At 41.6% G+C, this 15,140-nt stretch overlaps 1 protein-coding gene across 1 annotated transcript in view; it reads left to right on the plus strand.

Moving 5' to 3' along the window:
• The first annotated feature begins 659 nt into the window (after nucleotides 1-659).
• Nucleotides 660-15,140, plus strand: part of GPRIN3 (GPRIN family member 3) — a 73,769-nt gene continuing 59,288 nt past the window's right edge. Inside the window, exon 1 of the mRNA XM_012179685.5 lies at nucleotides 660-846. The gene's annotated coding sequence lies outside the window, so the exon portion shown is untranslated. The remainder of the gene's footprint in view (nucleotides 847-15,140) is intronic.

Raw genomic sequence — 15,140 nt, forward strand, 5'->3', positions numbered from 1 at the left:
GCAGGAACACTGTCCGCAATGCCATCTCCAAGTGCGCGGGGTATCGTACTTTTTGCAACACCGAGGAAACCTCGGGTGGTCTGCTCGGTTTCAGATCCCTGCACGTGGCTCTCCTGGAAACCGTGTGCTGGAGTCTGGCGGCCTGCGGGTGGGAGCGAGGGCCAGAATTCCTGCGGAGCTGCTCTGGGCCCCGGCCCTCTACCTTAACCTCCTGAACTTTCCGCCTGCCGCCGATCTCCTTGCAGCAGCACCGCAATCCGCCAGCGGGGGCCCGGTTGCCCCCTGGCCCGCAGCAGCCGCCGCCGCAACCCCTTCCCGCGGGACGGAAGGCTGGGCGGGGGCGCGGCGGGGGCGGAGCTCGGCGTCCTGCTGCTGCTGCTGCTGCTGCTGCTGCTGCCGCCGCCGCCGCCGCCGGTGCTGCCGGTGCTTCGGCCGCCGCTGTCTGCACTCCTGCCGCCCCTTCCTCGGATACTCCGGCAGGGCAGCACTGCCCGGCGAGGACAGATAGGTGCAGCCCGGGCCTGACGGACGAGCAGTCGGGGACGTGAACTCCCACCTCCAGTTTGGCTCAGTGCCGGGCGGCAGAGGCTGCAGTCCCGGAGTGTGGGGTGGCCCCCGCGGTCTCCGCCCGGTTCCTGCGCGCCGCCTCTGCTCTTTGCATAGTAATTTCAGTTCCTGCTAGCACCCGGCTCCCTCCCGGAACAGGTCTGTAAAGGACCGCTGCTCCCGAGCCCGCTGAGGCTTCGGTGTGGCTCCGGGAGCCGCTGCGTGTGATATGCGACGGGAAGCCCTCGCCAAAGCGCAGGCAGCGGCCCCGCCACGCCAGAGACAGCCAGGCAACAGCAGGTAGGTGACCGGCGGCCGCGGGAGGAGACGCCCCCCGCGCCACCTCTGCCCATCTGGCAACCCTGGGAGACCACAGCTTTGCGGTGTGGTCGGTACTGATGGGGGATGGATTCGGTCCCACATTTTGCCTGGTGATCCTTTTTGCCTGTTGCTCTGGTTCCCATCCCGTCCTGAGCTCCAAGAGGGGCAGCCTTTCTCGCAGGTGATGAATTTCTCGGCAAGGTCATTGCTCCCTTAGGCTCTGGCTTTGAAGGTAAACCGGCGAAGACGCCTGTTGTTCTTGTTCTTGGGAGAGGGGGATTTGCAATCAGGTCTGCATACTGTGAATATACAAATAGGGGTGTGTGTGTGTGTGTGTGTGTGTGTGTGTGTGTGTGTGTGTGTGTGTGTGTGTGTGTGTGTGTGTGTGTGTGTGTGTGTGTGTGTGTGTTGTGTGTTTGGCGATACTACACAGGCATTTTTCTCGTTTTCCTACACTTACTCCGTTTAAGGTCAGCATACTATCGTTCTATATAATATACATGCGTTTGTATGCGTGTGTATACACACATTACATATATAGTTTTTCTTGAGATAGGCAGAGAGAGAAGGGGAGTCAGAGGTTGATAAAGGGAAATCATTGTAGAGACCTGTTCAATATCTAGAGGTGAACTTTGGAATCACATTAAATCAGGGTAGACTAGAGGCTATAAAACAGTTCTTTGGAGATGGATTTTAGAAAAGAAATCACTGAAAAACACTGTCAACCAAAACACACAAAAGATCCCTACGCCATCCAGGCAGATAGAAAAATTTCAGACGCAACAATGGGCAGTGAAAGAGTAGGGGAAAAAAGAAGGGGGAAGAATTCAGACACTGGAAAGTGATTTTGGCTGGTAGGAAGGCAGCAAAGTCTGGTCAGGTTTAAAGTGCTTTTTAGAAAGGCCTAGGGAGAAATCTTGGCTTGGGGTGTAGGTAGTTCAAGGTTAAGATGAAGTAAATGTCTTGAGAGTAGCATAGGTAGTGGGGAAAAGGCAATGGTTTGGAGGGGGAGAGGAGAAAGGAGGCTCTGAAAGTCAAGAAGCAACCACCTTTATTAAGGTATACTCTTCTTCCTGTTAAGGCAATACCTTGGATATTCTCTATCTATTAATAAATATTTTTCACACCACATTTGTTAAAGATCCATTGGATCGTGTTTTCTTTTTGTTTTTGCAAAGAATCTGGGTCATGGTGGGACTGGAGGAAACTAAAGTGTTTACAACACCAGCAAGATTTGGAGAGAGAGTTGATTAAGGCTTTAGCTTCATGAAATATTTACACATCTCTTGCGTGGGCTTTTGTTTGCTCTTGTTGGTAATGCTGCATATTTTACTTTGATAATGATTTGAGTGTACTTCTTCTGAATGTGCTTATTTTCCAGTTATAAACTCTTCTTTCTTTTCCATTGTGTTCACCACTGGCCTGCCCTGAGTAGCAGCTGTGGGAATAAAGATACATGAGTCACAGCATAAAGAAGAAAATCTTCTCTGTTGCTATCTGGGAATGGCAGGAGTTTGTATTAGGGAATATTCTTTTCAAATAGGATCGCAAAGAACATTTTTCAAGAGCTTTGCTGCTTTTAGTTTGTTGGCAGGGTTGAGGGTAGGTTGTTGATTCATAAACAGAAAAAAAGCAGTAACTGCCATGGCAAGCCTAGAGGTTATATCATTGGAATTTATTCTGGAAATAGTGCAAATGAACTTATGAAGATCCATGCAGAATATGTGTGAGAGACTTCACCTAATACTAACTAGACTAATGAAAATGATGAGGACAAAACTGCAAGTGCATAGCTTCATGTGGGAAATGGAGATCTGAGGCATGGTCAGAACCCCCAACTGGAGGTCAGGGTGGGTTCCAACCAGCAGTTTTTTTTGTTGTTGTTGTTGTTGTTTAAGAGGCTAATTACTTTACAATATTGTATTGGTTTTGCCATACATTGACATGAATCCGCCATGGGTGTACATGTGTTCCCCATTCTGAACCCTCCTCCCAGCTCCCTCCCCATCCGATCCCTCTGGGTCATCCCAGTGCACCAGCCCGATCACCCTGTATCATGTATCGATCAGTTTTACATATGATAATATACATGTTTCAATGCCATTCTCCCAAACCATCCCACCCTCAACCTCTCCCACAGAGTTCAAAAGACTGTTCTGAACATCTGTGTCTCTTTTGCTGTCTCGCATACAGGGTTATCGTTACCATCTTTCTAAATTCCATATATATGTGTTAGTATACTGTATTGGTGGTTTTTGTTTTTGTTTTTGTTTTTGTTTTCCTGGCTTACTTCACTCTGTATAATAGGCTGCAGCAGTTTTAAAATCTGAAAAATTTTTTAAAATTGCCTTAGTACAAGTACCCAATATACTTAATTATTTGTCCCTTCAAAATGCCCTTGTTTGTGCCCTAAGTAAAGTTGAAAGAACGTATTAGACACAGCTATCCTTCACTGTATGAATTTCCAGTCACAAAATCTGCACCCTTCAGGGAAACACTAAAATCATGGTCATAGAATCATAAAGTCATGAATGATTGGCCTTGGAGGGTTAAGACACACAATTCCAGTCCCAGATCACACTCAAGCTTTTTCAGTGGCTGTTCTTTATGCGGTCACTTGTTGATTCATTTATGCCTTCTCCATATTTTTATCCTGAATTCAACATGGCCCTAGATTGTAGAATAGAAGTCTCAGCCTGTAAAACTCGGGAGGGAGGGAGGAAGAGCACAGGGTGCTATGACAGTCACATTGTGGGAGAGGAGAGGAGTAAGGACAGTTCCCAGGGATTTGAAGGATGAGGAACTAGCCTGGTAAAGAGGAAAAGAAGGGCATTCCTTGTATAGGGACCAAAATATACAGTGGCCAAAGAAGAACAAGTAGTTCTAGGTGGCTGAAAAACTGAGGAGATGAACATGGAAAGATGGGGATAGAGAAGGAAGTGGATCCATCTTCAAACTGAAGTCCAGAAGAGCTGTTAACTCATTTGATCCAGACGAGTTAGGTAAATACATTCATACCGAGGCTCTGTGTTGTTCACATTACCCAAGCTTATTTCTTTTAAATGTCTAGAAACCATATTTACCTGAATTTATAATAGCCTGATTAAAAGGGAGATGTGTCATTGAGAAAGTCAGAATTCTCTGTGCCTTAATTTCTTCATCCACGAAATGTCTACCACCTACTGTGCATATTGTGAAAATAAAAGAGAATAAGGGAATGGAGATTTGAGTTTTACAGAAATTCAAGGAATCTTATCTTTTGACCAGCAGTGCTCAGGGCAAAAGAATAGAAAATACTGTATAGGCCAAGCATTTAATTGTCCCAGATGACTCCAAAAGGCAAAAAAAATAAATAAACCAAAAATAAAAGTAATACAAGAAAAGTCAGAGGCCAATGGCCACAAATAATTATAATTTTTTTAAGTAAAGAAAATATATATAGCAGTCCCAGAGTAATCAACTCATCACAACCCACTGTGAGGTCATTTACTGGGTCTGACCTTGGCCTTGGAGGGTTAAGACACACAATTCCAGTCCCAGATCACACTCAAGCTTTTTCAGTGGCCATTCTTTATGCGGTCACTTGTTGATTCATTTATGCCTTCTCCGTATTTTTATCCTGAATTCAACATGGCCCTAGATTGTAGAATAGAAGTCTCAGCCTGTAAAACTCGGGAGGGAGGGAGGAAGAGCTGGGTCTGACCCAGCATTTTTATTTTCAAAGAACAAAACAGAATAAAACAACAGAAGGGTGAATAAATATTGTTCTTGTAACAATGTGTGTGTGTGTGTGTGTGTGTGTGTGTGTACACACACATTGGACTATGGTAAAATGGATATCATATCATGCATCATTTTAAAAAGTCTGAAAGCTACTGCTTTAAGTGATACAAAGAAGAGATGCTTCCAGTTTGGAAGTCACCTAGAGATCTACACAAGCATGTACACCATATTCTGAATAGCAATCCGAATATAGGGCTCCCCTTGTAGCTCAGTCAGTAATCTGCCTGCAATGCTGGAGCCCTGGGTTTGATCCCTAAGTTGGGTAGATCCTCTAGAGAAGAAAGTGGCAACCTACTTCGGTATTGTTGCCTGGGGAATCCCATGGACAGAGAAGCCTGGTGGACGACAGTCCATGGGATTGCAAGAGTCAGACCCAGCTTAGTGACTAAACCACTGAATAGCAAACTTATCTTGAGAAAGGCAGGTCATCATAATTTACCAGTAAACTCATGGCAGTAAAGTCAGAAGACAGGGAGATCCTTGGGAACTGAATTAATTTAGAAAAGTTCAAAGTGGAGGTAGATCTTAAGGTAGTTTATGAAAGATGGATGGATCCAGATGGGCAGTGAAGAAGATGGTGATATAGGAGAAGTAGAGAAGGAGGTGGGGATATGTGAGATTTATTTTAAAATCATTAAAAAAAAAAAGAAAAACAAATGAGTATCAAGGTGGGGGGAGAAAATAATAGCAGAATTTCTGTTTAGATTAAAATATGACTCGAAAATAGTTATTTATTTTCTAAGGTTTTTTTTCTCAGTCCTACTACTTTAAGAAAGCTAGACAGAAAGGCTATAACGTCGGTCACTTATCTGTTATTTTCTGCCATATTTTTTATTTCTTTTGCAATAATTTACTGGATAAGCCTTGCTTCAAATAAATTTAATAGTTGAACTACTGAAATTATATGAAAAACCACAATATTGCATGATTATTTCATTTCTCAGAACACAAAGTGTGATCAAGTGATTGTCTTACGTGGAGCAAACCTTGCTTGCACTATTCTCAACATCCTTCTTTCCTGAGCGCCTTATAGGTGCAGCCTCTCATGCTTGATGCTGGCAGCTCTGTGAGGATGAATCAGACCACCTGATACTCAGAATCCCAAAAGGAAGGGCAGAAACTGCCAGACTTTCTTTTACAGTTGCTCTGTGACTTGTCCATCATTTTAACTAAATCTGTAAATATATCTGTATGCATTTTGAGAAATTAACATCTACTGTAGCTAAACAGTTATTTTAAGTAGATAAAATCAGAGAAGAAAGTGCGTTATACGTGTTTCTGAAAACTTTTGGTGGGCTTCTCTCAGCTCTTGCTGTCTTTCCTAAGCAATAAAACAATCTTAGGAATTTGATATCCTCTTGAATAAACCTGTACCTTTAACCAAAAGAACCATTGCCAGTTAAAAATAGAGCCTCATGTGCTTCAATTAGTTGATTTGGAAGGCAATCAAATATGGAAATTCACTTTTTATAAATATGTCTCGGACTCCTTTTCATCTTTCTCCACTTCAGAATGTTTACATTAGTAATAATCTAACTTTTTTGCATGAGTCAAGTCTGGGATAATAAAAACATGTAGAGGCTGCATTTGAGTTGAAAAGGCATTTGTTAAATTTCATGGAGGAAGACATAAATACATACATATACATACATACTGTTACAATTCAAAGTACTCTCTTGAATGCCAGTGAGAAAAATTTTCACAGCTTTTGATCTGGGCATGTTACAGTTGGCAATACAATAGCAGCTTTCTAATTTTACATGCCTGTGATTAGACTGACAGCTTCATTTTGAAGCTAGCAGCATAACTGAGGGCCTGAATTATTATTTCCAGTCAGTAATAACTGACCCTTAGCTGGAGGCTTAGATGCTGTGACCTATGGAATCTGAATCTATAGGTAGGGCTTAGAAATCTATATTCTATAATAGTTAACAAAGGACTTTAACAGCCAGTTGTGGACACTCCTGTTTAGTGTCCAGCCTTTACTTATAAGGAAGAGGAAAGATTACAGATGAGTCCCAGAGAAGTTAATAAATTGTCCTAAACCACTGGGGCAAAACAACCTAGACCTCCGCTTTCTAGTTCACTGATTCTCTGCAAAGGGGAGGAGGAGCAGGACCTGAAGTAAGGGTCTGAAGGGCTCCTGAGTGTTAGGGGGAGGGAAACCCAATTACTCCTGCCTCCTTCTTCCTGGATTGTGAGTCAGTACAGTGATCTCTGTCTAAAGGGTCTAATGGGGCAGAAAAATTTTGTGGATCTACTCTGTGATCTGAGACCAGGCACTTTCTTGGCCTCACAAATCAGATTCCGTTTTAAAATGTTAATTCTTGGGTCCTAAACCTCATAGATCCCCAAGCCATCCCTAGGAAGATTGCTTTAGTCAGTAGTTGCAGCCGGTGATACTAGCAAAACCAAGAAAATCCTGAAAAAACTCAAGACTAGACAGTGAAAATCTATAAAGTCACAAGCACCTTGAGGGACCTCAGGACTGCTGCTAATTCAGTAATGGAAAGCTAGACAGAGACCTCCAGAGCTCCTTAAAAAATCACATTTGCATCTACTAATTTTCTGGAGGGAAAGGAGTTAGAATACCTTTTTTTGGTTTTAAGCCTGAATTGCGAATGGTCCAACAAAGTAAGAGATCTAGTTTAGGGGGTATTAATCAAGATGGTTTACGTGGATAGATTCTTGATTTTTTTTTTTTTTTTCAGAATATTGACTTCTAAATAGACTCAAATTAAGCTACCCATATTGTGTCTATGGGAGACTCTTTCTTTATAACATAAAACTTGGAGTAAATGAAATGCCTGAGGGAGTTAACTGTGTTCAGTATATTTTCTGAGTAATAAGAGCATCTTTTTGTTTGAATTCTTGTTGAAATTTTTTCTGAAATCTAATACCCTATGCTTGTGTGTCTGCCTTAATAAGGACAATATGGCAAATATTATCAGGATTCAGAATTTTGTATCGCCTCTGGGTTTTTATTCTGAATTATATCTGTGTAGGACAGGGCTGTGGAATAAAACAGGATTTTTGAACTGTTTTTTATTCATTCTGATGTAAATGTGTTTTCTCATCATGTACTTTAAAAATTTTTGTTGTTGTTCAAAAATGCAAAAAATATTTGATTCATTGTGGGTTTTACTTTGTTGGACTTTGATCTTTGCTTTTGTTGTTGCATCATTTTGGAATGTTTATTTCTTCATCTGAAATTAGTTTCTCAATCCCCTCAAAACATGGTTTAAAGCTCAATTAATTCAGCAAACTCTCCATGCTTCTTTAGACCTGTTTCTAACTACTGTTTTATACATGAATTGGTAATTTATCCTTACTTGTGTTATTGTCTAAGCCTCCCTTCCTTTGAATCCTATAAGTGATTTCTCCTCGAAATAGACAAGCAAAAAATGAAGTGACTAGAATTTTCATGCTAATGAGAATTTTAATCAGAGCTAAGGTTAATAAATCGATGTACATTTCCCCCTGCATCCTTGAAGGAGTAAAAATTGCTTATGACAGATGGGTGTGGAGGACTGGCCTTGTTTTCATGTTGAACAAGTTCTGAAAGCAGTCAGAGAACAGAGAGAAATCTGTCAGGGTCAGGGTCAGGGGCTAAGCTCTGACTGCGTGAAAACGCCTCTGCCTTTTCCTTTCGCCTGGGGGATGGTTTCTTGTCTGCACTTGTAGATTCTCAAAGCAGGAGAGTCCTTTGTCTTGAGCACCTGAGGGGCCGGGTGTGCCTCACTTAAACCTCTCCGACAGGGTTGAGGATGTGTGTGTGTGCTGTGAATGTGTGTGCTAAGTTGCTTCAATCAGATTCTTGAGTGCTGAGCCACCGGGAAGCCTGAGAATGTCAGTACTAGATCAGAAATTGAAAACTGGCCAGCAGGAAGATCATGTTCTATCTGATCTGCAGGTATTTCTTTTTAATTAAGCCAATATTTTAAAATAAGATCTATTATAAAAATGAGACACCAACCACATTCTCTAAGCCAGAGTTGAGTAACAGTATGTGCCTTTATTACACTTGTCTTTATTACACTTGAGACCCCACTTCTCCCTCTTGTCCCCCTGACACTGAAACTGTGTATAATCCCTTGTACTCAACAGCTTCCCTTAATTGTGCGAGCTATAGATACTGGGTTCTCAAAGCCTGAACTGGATGTTTTCTGAGTACCACTGAGCTCTCCAGTGCTCTGAGTGTGTTCATGAAATTGATGGGACTCTACAGAGTAGAGAGGTTATTGTGCAGTGTGTAGTTAATTACTATACACTCTCATGAGAATCTAAACAGTTCTCATCATCAAAATATATAAATTCTGTGAAAGGGTAATGAATGCAAACTGAGTTGACCTGCTCTGTTAAGAACAGACTAGTGGAAATTTTTATTTGCTCGCATGCTTTTTATGGTACCACATTGGAAAATATAAAACAAAGAAACAAAAAGTTTGATCAGTTATCAATTTTACATTGGATTGCTTTATGTATTGAAGTACAGTTGAATTATAATATTGTTATAGTGTTAGTTTAAGGTATACAGTAAAGTGATCCAGGTTTGTGTGTGTGTGTGTGTGTGTGTGTGTGTGTGTGTGTGTATTCCTTTTCAGATTCTTTTTCCTTCTGGGTTATTACAAAATATTCAGTATAATTCCCTGTACTATATAGTAGGTCCTTGTTGGTTAGCTTTATATATTTTTAATGTACCATATCTTTGTTTTATACACAACTCTTTCTGTAGACACTACACATGTGTAGCCTCCTGAAAGCCCAAAGCATATCTCAAGCTTTCAGTGGATGCTGTGTTCTGTTTCATAGACTGGGGAGTTGAGAATAAACTGTCAGGGGTGGTATTGACTTGTATCCCAGTTTGTGACTGTGTCTGTGCAACTGAGGAAGGGTCATCTAATGATGGTAGTTGGTAATGATTCCAACCCATGGCTATGGCAGCCCAAATCCCTGTGCAGTCTGACCACCACACTGTGTGGAACTGCTCTGTTAATATGGCTGAAAATGAAGTGACCCTGTCAGTGTTGATTTATTCAGGTTGCAAATAAAAGCAAATGCCCTTCGGAGACAACAGGCGGAAAACGCAGGCAGGTCCCTGAAGTCGAGAAAGCCCTTCCCAGCTCTCTGAAATCTCTCCTACTTTCTCAACTTCAGCTGCCACTCTCTTTCCTCGTGCACACTTCATGCCTGCCACCCCCTCATCGTGCCTCCCACTTTACTTCTAAAAACATCCTCGCACCTAATTATTAATCCCAAAGTGTCGGTGCTTCAGCAGCTTCACTCCAAGAAGACAATGCTGAGAATAGTATCAGTGGAAGCCAACAGAGGACACGGTGCCACATCAACTTTATGCCTCCTTGGGACAGAGTGTATTTCCTTCTTGAATATTATCTAAGTCTTAAGTAATAGGCATCATATCCCCTGAAGTATATTGATGATATATATAAAACCAGAGGTGTCCAGTGACTTAAATTGACTTACACTAAAACTTTTATATTCTCTTATGAAACTATCCTCCTTTTCCCCTGGTGGTTATTTTGACGTTTTAAATTGCAGCGATGGGCTTTTAAAGATCATCCCTCTGGGGGTTGTGGCTTTTGAGTGCTGGGTCCAGGTCTCAGGAGGGATGATAAAAGTTAGTAATCTGAATTGGACTGGGTTGAGGGTGTATCAGTACTTCCGTTTGGTAAATCAAATAAACATTCCTCAAACTGGAAATAGGAATTCAGTTAGGAGCTGAAGTACAGAATGTGAGAAGGGACTGGCAGAAGGCCCGGACTTAAGGAAGACGGACGTTTGGATCATTTAGTAAGTTGGATATTAAGTACTTTATAAGTAAGATCCTGTGCTATGTGCTAGGGATTCAGAGTCGAATACAACGTAGTCTGAATTCTCAAATAATTCCCAGACTACTGGATTGATAAATTTATTGATAAATGTGGCTCAGCAAAGTGACAGTGGGCTCTTTTTCTGGTCAGGATCTCCAGGAATTCCCCCAGTAGCCTAACAACCAGGCTCCTTTCTCAGTCCCAACCGCACACACCCGCATGCCTCCCTCTTCCTTACTTAGGCCGTAGTGATTCAGATCATTTTCCGTCCGTCTTCACAGCTTCACCACCTGTTCATCACACCTGGGTTCCTTTTTCCCCCAGCCAGGCCAGCATGAAAACTGGAAGTCTTTCCCCCACTGTACTTCCTTCATGAACTTGAAAATAAAAACGTAGACAAATGTATTGTCAACTTTATCCTGCTAAGAACAACTAAGAAACAGAGGATCACAAGAGTGACCAAGGTGGGTAAATAGAAGATCGAGAAATCTTCTGAGTTTCTGCTGGTGGCTGGTCTGAATACTGTAGGGAGTTTCCCCCCCATGAGTACATAAGAAATTCTGTGTAACTCCATCCCCTCTCTCTTTTCTCTATTCAGGAAAATATCTACAAATGCAAGTGAGGTGAATGAAAGTAACATTATTATAGAAGTGACTTTATTATCGAGATCAGCATAGTTGACATTAGAGAGAACTGCTTTAATTATTCTTTTAATAAATCATTTACTGTCATTGATACTTTATCTTTGCTCATAAACTATTTGTGATACACTAGTGAACTATTAGATGGTTTAAAGGTCATGGTTTTAGAGTATTGCTTAGATTCTCAGGGATCACGTCTACCCTGGGGGGATGACTTTGAGTTAGATCATTACTGGGTTGTGTACCCACTTCAGGGCACTGAAAATACCTGGCTGTTTTCATAGCTGTTTGGCAAAATGCCTCATACTCTCCTGCTGTCTTTTGTTTCTGAGGTGGTGCTCATCACTTTCCCCTGGTTTTCCTCTGTGGAGTTAGGGCCCTGGAGGTTCAGCTGGTGATCCATGTCTCTGCAGAGCCCTGGTGAATGAGCCCATCTCTGCGTGTTTGCCCCTACTTGCAGAACTTCCTAGCCTTGCTGCCTAGAAGGCAGTAGCTCAGGGAGAAGGGAGATGGTACCTGGATTACAGAACCAGTGATGGTGAGTGGAGAGAACAAAAGGCCAGCCAGACACGAGAGAGAAGAGGAGTTTAACTGGGATAAATAGGAGCAAGAGACCAAAGGACCCACTCAGGCCACTTTGCCATCTCGGTTCCGGCGCATGAGAGAATGGAATACGCTTCTTTTTATCTATTTGCTTTCCACTGTGAGGAAACTAAACAGGAGCAGATCATGCTATGCCTGGTCTCTCAGTTGTGTCCTACTCTTCATGTCCCCATGGACGGTATCCCACCAGACTCATCTAAAGGGATTCTCCAGGCAAGAATACTGGAGTAGGTTACCATGCCCTCCTCGAGGGGATCTTCCCAACCCAGGTTTCGAACCCAGGACTCCCACATGGCAGGTGGATTCTTTACCGTCTGAGCCACCAGGGAAGATTATAGGTTTGTATAATTAATGACCTCCAGCTCTTTCAAAACTTCATTCTTTAGGCCCGTCTGCCAATAGCATCTGCTAAACTCATTTCTCATTTAAACAAACCTATGAGGTTTGGGCTTCCCTGGTTGGGTCAGTGGTAAAGAACCCACCTGGCCTTGCAGGAGATGTGCGTTCAATCCTCGGGTCAGGAGTCCTCTGGAGAAGGAAATGGCAACCATTCCAGTATTCTTGCCTGGGAAAGCCCACAGACAAAGAGCCTGGCAGGTTACAGTTCATGGGTTTGCAGAGTTGGACAAGACTGGGCGACTACACAACAATAACATGAGGTTTGTATAATACTATTATCTCCCCCATTTTGGAGAGGAGGAAACAGGTTAAATAACATGGCCAGAGTCCCTCAGATACTAAGTGATGGAGCTTAGAATCCAGAGTTGTCTAACTTCACAGGCTACGCCCTTTACCACTATGTTATATACCTTGCAATATATTAATATGAACATTATTAATACTGTGGGTCAAAATATAAGGAATGGACAGGATCTTACAGACTGCTTTTTCCTATCTCAGATTTCATTTTGTGTTATTTAAAAAGAAAATGTGAAAGCTTCTAGATCAGTGATAAGTCATTCTTTGAGCAAACAGGGTGAGCTCACGGACAAACATTTTAAGTTAAAACTTCATGAGCCATAGTATGGGCAGAAAAAGTGCAGAACAAAATGTCTTATCAGAATATCCAGGTGACACATATGTCGTACACACAACGCCTTTGTTTCTTGAAAGAAAAACCAAATATATTTTATGCAGTCACATGTTTACACATGTGCACATACACACATATAAGAAGAAAGAAAACCGGGCAAGGCTGTGTTTAGCTTTACCTCTGGACTTTGGACCTAGAAACTATTTATAGAACTAGTGTTTCCGTGATTGAGGTTTTAATCACAGACAGTCATTTACTTATGAAAGTGAGCGATCCCTTCTTATAGCTTGCCGCTAACTGTTCTAGTTGCAGACTGAAGGATGAACAAAAGGTAGTCTGTGCACAAGAGGCCCGTTTAAACGAGTTTCTTCTTAAAACTCTATTTCTAATCAACTAATGGTACATGACAGGAGGATGAGTATACATAGATTGGTCTGTTTTGAACATGATAATTCACTCATTGGTTTAAAGTCATGATTTCTGCTTTCATTTTTTAAGTATTAATAATAAGCACTTGATTTTTTTCTACTTAAAAATAAAAACAAAACAGAAGTCCCCTACAGGCATTAGGCTTATTGCTGGACTCTTACCATCAATCTGGAATGTCTCTACTACTTGGTGTTATTTCAAAACCCAAACTCTTCGTTCCAGAGTGTGGCACAGTAGAATGCACTGCTTTCCAAAGTGCAAGAGATTTCTACCCTGACCTGTGAGATGATCTTAGGTAGTATACATATTTACTTTGTATTGAATAGTTACAAATTTATCTTAATAGAAAAATACTTAGAGTAAAATTTTAAATTATATATTTTTAAATATGCTATATGAAAAATATATCACTGACACAACAAACCTGTGACTTTACAGGTACCATTTCCTAAGGCTTGGCTAGTATTTTTAACTAGTGCACCAGTTACATTCAATTGAATGAAAAATATTAAGTAAAAAATCATTTAGAGAAGAGGGCTTCCCTGGTAGTTCAGTTGGTAAAGAATCCATCTGCAATGCAGGAGACCCTGGTTTGATTCCTGGGTTGGGAAGATGTGCTGGAGAAGAGATAGGCTACCTATTCCAGTTTTCCTGGGCTTCCCTTGTAGCTCAGCTGGTAAAGAATCTGCCTGCAATATGGGAGACTGGGGTTTGATCCCTGAGTTGGAAGATCCCCTGGAGAAGAGAAAGGCTACCCACTCAAGTATTCTGGCCTGAAGAATTCCATGGGGTCACAAAGAAAACTATTAAGTAAAATATTTTGTAAATGAAAATATTGTGAAAAATCATTTAGATAAGAAGTAGACAAGCCAGAAATCATGAGAGAGGTACACAAATGTCACAATCTGTGCAGGTGGTATATGAAACCATGTCATTGCCCTAGGCATCTCAGATTCTGTCTAGAAATGAGAAGACTGGTCCAGAAATCCCTAAGATCAACTCTAGCTCTAAAGTCCAATTATTTTTAACAGGCTTGCATTTTTTTTCTTTATCCTTGGGTCCATTTACTGAATTTTAAGTCTTTCAGCCTTTTGAAGATATCCTTCTTATCTGCCCCCTTCCTCTGTCAGCACCAAGCACTCATGCATTCATTCATTTATGCCAGGTACTCCTGGAACAAATATTCTATGGAGAACTTACGTACTAGGTAACATGGGCAAACAAGAAAGCCACACAATTTCTATACCCTTGACTTCATTCTTAAATGAGTATACATGTCTGTGGTTCCCACTAAAGTTAAAACCCTCAGAAACGCTGGACTTCCGTCATCAATCTATTCTTTGTACTTCCTGAATGACTAAGAGATCCTCAATGGAAAGTCCCTTCATTGATAAAAGCATATTATCAAGGCTCATATTACAAATTTAAAACATGTGCTGTGTAAATCCTGAGTAGGATTATACATGAGAATAGACAAAAAGGACTTTCTATATTTCATAGCTAGAATGGTCTAATGCTTGGGCCATTTTGAACATGAAGGGAAAAATACAGTACTTTTTCTGTAGAGGGTAATACAGTTCGTTGTCTAGACATTTTTACAGGTATGAGTGAAACAAGGAATTTTAACACATCAGGTGTTTTTTAATTCAGTGACACTGAGGGACGAATTGAGTGTCAGCAGTGTTTACTGTTTTTCTGTATAACTTACCTCCAAACACATGATGCTTAGTCACTTATTGTGTCAGACTCTGTGACCCCATGGACTATAACCCTCCATGCTGCTCTGTCCATGGAATTTTCCAGGCAAGAATACTGGAGTGGGTTGCCACATCCTACTCTAGGGGCTCTTATCAACCCAGGGATTGAACCTGCGTCTCCTGCATTGGTGGGCGGATTCTTCACCACTGAGCCACCTGGGAAGCCCAAATACATAGTTATGGTATAACTATTATT

The sequence above is a fragment of the Ovis aries genome, chromosome 6 (genome assembly GCF_016772045.2).
Source record: "Ovis aries strain OAR_USU_Benz2616 breed Rambouillet chromosome 6, ARS-UI_Ramb_v3.0, whole genome shotgun sequence".
Lineage (NCBI taxonomy): Eukaryota > Metazoa > Chordata > Mammalia > Artiodactyla > Bovidae > Ovis > Ovis aries.